Consider the following 6000-nt stretch of genomic DNA (forward strand, 5'->3'; position numbering starts at 1 on the left):
AAAAGAACTGTAAAATTCATCTAAGTTTTCATTTTCATAGTATTCTCATGATGTATTTTACTGTACCTGATATTTTGACTTATGTCCCCATTTTCAATTCTTAATATTTATTTGAATGTTCCAGTTTATTAATTGATTTTACCAGAACATTCTTCTATATTATTAATCATTTAATTAGCAAGCTCTTGTTTTTTTCTTTTTTTCCAATTCATTTCTTACTATATTATTCTTTCTTCTTTTTACTATTAAATTTTATATATTATTATTAAAATAATATCCTGTGAATTTGTTCTAGTGTGTACATTCTAACCTTTATAAATTAATTTCAAAATGTCTCCTTTTCTTAAAATATGATTAATTAAATGCGATAATTTATCTGTATGTACTACTTTAATAATATCTTACAAGTTGTGGTATATGTATTTTAATGGTCATTCAGTTCTAAATATATTTTAATTTTCATTTTGAAATTGTTTCTTGCCCTACAAAATATTTGAATGTGTTTCATACAATACCAAATATAGGAGAAGTAAAGAATTTTTATTTTTATAAGTAATTTTAATGTATGGTAGCCAGAGAATGCAGTGCTTGAGTTATAGGTTTGTTTGCATTATTTGTTGAGATTGAATCTGAGGATTACTCCATAAGACAATTTTCAAGTATAGTCCTTGTGTGCTTGAAAGGATAAGGTGCTTCATTGCGGAATCCAAGGATCTATGTGTAATATGTAGGTCTAGTTTACTACTTTTTATTGCTCAAATTGTCTCTTTCCTTTTTAAACTGTCTTTGATCTGTAAATTTCTGAGAGAGACATGATAGAATTTTATACCATTCTTCTAGATTTGTTGAGTTCTTCTTGAAATTCTGGCATTTTTGTATTATATATTTTGAGATTTTTGTATTACATATTTTAAGATTTTATTGATGTGTATACATATTTGAAATTATATCTTATTATTTGTATTATTATGCAGTGGTTTGTTTATCTTGAATTATCTTATATAAGGTATATTTTTTGAATTGATTTAGCTATGCCATTTTGCTTTGGTAAGTTTTTGCTTGAAATTTCATTTTCACATCTCTGTTTTCAATTTTTACTTATCCTTCAAATAATGTAGCTATATTGGGGTACATAGAACATAGCTGTATTGGAATAAGGATTGGGGATTTTTTCCCCTCCTATATGCAATTCTCTTTTGAATAATGGTGTTATTTCATTTGCATTTGTTATTGTTACTTATACATTTGAATTGATTTCTGTTATTTTTCTTTCTCTTCATCATGCTTTTTTGGCGCTACTTTTTATTTTCTTCATTTTATTGCTTTAAATATACTTCCTATAACTTCTTTTTATGCTCATTTGAAAATTACATTTTTCACTTTTTTAAAAGACACTTATGAATTCTAGCACGTGTCTTTGAATTACAGTGTGTAAATTAACTAGTATACATACTGTTCTCTCAAAGAATTGAACCATCATAGATTATTTTAAGTCTAACCCCAGCCTTCTCCTTATTATTGAATGTTGTTGTTTGGCAAGTTAGTGCCGCCTTGGTTTTAGATATGCCTATGTATTTGTATATAGTGAGTGCCTGCTTAAAGTTACCAACACATTCACCACATGACAGTCCATGGCTTTTTGTCTCATCTCTTCATTCCTGACTCTACATCCTTACTTGGAAAGTGTATCTGTTGATTGTTCTGTAAATGAGAATGTAGTGTAAAGTTAATGTAAAACTCCTGGGCTTTGCCTAAATCTGCCCCTATTTCACCATTATTCATGAATGTGCACTTCGCTGCACATAGGATTCCAGACTGACATTTATTTCACTCTTTCTATGTAGTTAATTTCTTTCTTTCTTTTTCTTGTTTTTTTTTTTTTTTTTTTTTTTGGCACCAGGATCGAACTCAGGACCTTGCACTTGTGAGGCAGGTGGCGGCGACAGCACCACTGAGCTAAATCCCCAGCCCGGTAATTTCTTTTTATATCTTTTCATTTTCCATTCTTGCTCTCTTTCTATTTTCTTTGGAAGATATTAAAATTTTCCTATCTATCTTCAAATGTTCTTTTAAATTTATTTTTTGTGTATAAGGATCCATAATTGTTTAAATTTAATTCTGCCTTTCTGGAATTTTCTGGGCCATTATCAGACTTCTTTCTCTTTTTTTTTGCATGACTGAGTTCTTTGTCATAGTGCTCATTATTTTATCTTTTGCTGCACATTACATAATTTCCTCTGTTCAATCTTTTCTATTTGCTCTTCAGTTATGTCTAATATATCATTTTATTCTTTCCACTTACTTTTTAATTTCAACATTTACATAGTTCTTTCTAGAAGTTCCATTTAGTTCTAATTCAAATATGTACACTATCTTTATAGTGCCTTGGTATTGTTAATGTCCCATTATTTTCTTTTACAACTTTAGTTCTTTCATTGTTTTTGTATTTTTTAATAGATACTTTTAAAATTTTCCTTTCCTTTCCTTTTTTTTTGTTTTACTTTATTAGTGCATGTTTTCAATAGATATTTAAGAGCATAATTCATAACATCACTCTCTTCTGAGTTCTAAACTTGGGAGAAGTGGGATATGTTGGAGACAGAATATATATTTAAACACATAAATTTAGTAATTGCACCAGCATATCTTGAATTGGCTTTGTAGAACTTTCTAATGTATGATTAAGTTTGTGATGTGTTTGCCAGGCTCACCTCTCTCTACAGTGGTGGGGCAAATGCTTCATATAGAGTGTACTAGCTTTCTAAAAGAGAAAGGAGAAAAATGAACAGTTACTCCTAATCAGTTAAGAGAGTTCCACATGGAAGAGAACTTCAAGGTCCAAGCATCCACTCTGTGTTCCACAATAACTGCTTATCAATCCATAGTCTTCTAACAGAAATGACTGAGGCTTTAATATTTCTCTTTGTTTACATAATTCTTCCCACTCCTAATGGCTCATTTTTTGTTTGTTATTTATTTTTTTCTGAAAGATCCTCTGCAGCCTGACTTATCAAAAGTTTCTGGAGAAGTTTTGCACTTTTAGGCATCCCAGACTTGTTACACAGAATGAAGAAACAGACAATACAAAGAAAGGAAGGCATGATGTAAAGACAAAAATATGAAAGCTGTCAGGAATATTAAAGGGAAGTTTCTAGGGGAAAAAAACAGAGGTACTGCTCTAGAAGAAAATGGTATAGCTTTGATAAAGGCAAAATTATGAAAGGCAAGATTCACTATGACATTACCTACAGGTATAAATACTGACTGCCATTTAAATTTTAGTTTCATGTTACCTTATGTCTTAGTCACTTTCTTGACTCTGGGAAAAATGTCAAATGTCCACAACCTAAAGAAATAGAGGTTTATTTTGGCTCATGATTTTAGTCCATGATCAGCTGGCTTTGAGACAAAAACAGCACAACAGAGGCACATGGTGTAGGAAAAGGTGTTCAACCCATTGCAACCAGGAAAACAGAGAGAGAATAGAAGAGCTGGCAACAAAATTACACCCTTCCAATTCACAACCCTGTGATCCCCTCCAATCAGGCCCCACACTGAACAGCACATTCAGCTACTGAACTCATCAATGGATGAATCAATCCACTAATGAGTATAGCACCCAGTGACCTTAAAAAGTATTGCTGTCCCATCACCTTTAAAATTTCTTTTTCATTAACCCTAAAGTTTCTTGCTCTCTTTTCCTCTACACAACTTTTTGGATGACAAAAGCAATATGCTTACCATGGTTTATATTTGAAAATCTACTTTTTATTTGAAAACAAGCTCTAAGACAAATAATATTTATCTAGTGTGTTATCAACACTTATTGAAGTCAATTTTTGCTGTCAGAAATTAAACAAACACTCTCACATATTCTATTTGTACCTTAAAATATGCATCTGTAGCAATTTTAAAATAATTTCTTAATTTCATGCTCTAAATCCATAAAAGTAACAATATATATCCATCATGTATGTTGACTTTCTGAAAATCTAAATGAAAGCACTTATTAGGTGTAGATATGAAGACAGACATTGCAATGATTTTTATAAGCATTTTGATTATTTCTTACATTTTTATATTAAGTAATTAAAATATATTCCTCATATTTCATTTTGCAAAGAGAAAAAATAAATTTTACATTTTAAAAATTGAGAAATATAACAACTCTTTTCACACTACAATATTCAGAATGCCAATTATGGAGTGACTTCAGAATAAAAAGAAGGTCAGATACCAGAACTGTGTTGTAATCCTCCTACCTCAGCCTCCCCAAGTGTTGGGATTATAGATGTGCTCCACCACATTTGGCTTAGAAATATCTCAATTTTTTAAAAAAAGACTCTGAATTGAAAGATAAAATGTATTCTCTTTAATTGAGGTGAAGATCTAGCCATGAAGAAATCCTAATAAAATCATAAAAATCCCTTATACAATTTCCTTGTTGCTGCTCAAGAAAATACTTTTCTTCTCAGAGTTTTCTTTAGAGCAAGTTTGACATCCTTGTTCCTAAAGCTATAGATTAAGGGGTTCAACATGGGCCCCACATTTGTGTAAAAGACTGAGGCCACTTTTCCCTGGTCCATAGACTCTACATCAGAAGGCTAGAGGTACATAAATGATGCTGCCCCAAAGAAAAGAGAGACAGTCATTATGTGAGAACTGCAAGTGTTGAAGGCTTTAATCCTGCCCTTTGTTGAGCTGATATGGAGGATGTTAGAGATGATAAAATGATAGGAGATAAAAGTCATGCTTGTAGACACCAAAATGTTCATGCCAGCTAGAGCAAAGGCTACAACTTCATTGTCGTAGGTGCTAGTGCAGGAAAGCTGGAGCACAAGGAGGATGTCACACAGATAATAGTTGATGGTACTGGCCTCACAGAAAGTCAATCTTGCCATACAGAGAGTGTGGGCCAGGGAACCCCAACATCCCATCACATATGCCCCAAGTACAAATAGAGCACACATCTGAGGGGATAGTATGACATTATATAGCAGTGGCTTGCAAATGGCGACATAGCGATCATAAGCCATTGCTGTCAATGTGTAACATTCTGTAATAACAAAAAAGCAGAAGAAATACAGCTGAGTCAGACATCCTGTGTAGGAGATGGTGTTTTTCTCCAATATAAAGTTCATTAACATTTTGGGGGTAAAGACGGAAGAATAACAGATATCTACAAAAGACAGATTAAAAAGGAAGTAATACATAGGTGTGTGAAGATGTGAATTTAGTGAGATTAATGTAATCAAGCTCAGATTGGCCACCACAGTAACCACATAGATCCCCAGGAATATGAAGAAGAGAGGGAGTTGAAGTTCTGGCCTGTCAGTTAAACCGTGCAGGATAAATTCTGTCACAAAGGAGTAATTTCTGTCTGTCATTCTTCCATAGAAGTTCCTCTATGAAGACGAAAGAAGAGTCGATTAGAGGAAAACTTATCTGAAACTCTTCTCACTCATCAAATGTCTGGACTCAAGTGCCATTTCATATTCTGGATATGAAGCAACATCTTCTGATTTATGCAAACTGCAGCATCAGAGGATGGTTCCAGGGTGTCTGAAAGTGAGAAATCTGAGCAACTGAAGTCCACATGGAGTTTCTGGTAGTTTTAGGATGTAAGGATAAGAAAAACATCAAGCATATGATAATTTGGCAGGACACCTTTAATGGAGTTGATATTTTAACCTCCACATTTGTTTCATAATGTTAAAACATTGAATGTTAGCATTTTTATAATCACGTGAAATACATACCACTAAATCTCCTCCACTCCCTAGCTTTCACTTGGAGAGATGGATGGACCTCCAAGGCACTGGGTCAGATCCTCAGATAAGTGAAGGTCGGCACTGTGTGAGGTACATGGGTGAAGTGAGGAAAGATGTGGGGTTCAAGGGTGATGTAAGTCTGGTGGGTGCAGTGATTGACAGAATGAGATCCAAAGAGAGGGAGAAGGTCAAACTCGCAGTAAGACTAATAGGGAGAGAAATGGATTTA

General features: G+C 33.1%; 1 pseudogene; it reads right to left on the bottom strand.

Annotated features, from left to right (window-relative positions):
- Positions 1-4451: 4451 nt before the first annotated feature.
- LOC101721368 (olfactory receptor 8B3-like) lies at positions 4452-5387 on the bottom strand (annotated as a pseudogene).
- Positions 5388-6000: the final 613 nt, after the last annotated feature.

The sequence above is a fragment of the Heterocephalus glaber genome, unplaced genomic scaffold, assembly GCF_053883595.1.
Source record: "Heterocephalus glaber isolate CG9 unplaced genomic scaffold, H.glaber_assembly_v1.0 deba00001431, whole genome shotgun sequence".
NCBI classification, from domain to species: Eukaryota; Metazoa; Chordata; class Mammalia; order Rodentia; family Bathyergidae; genus Heterocephalus; species Heterocephalus glaber.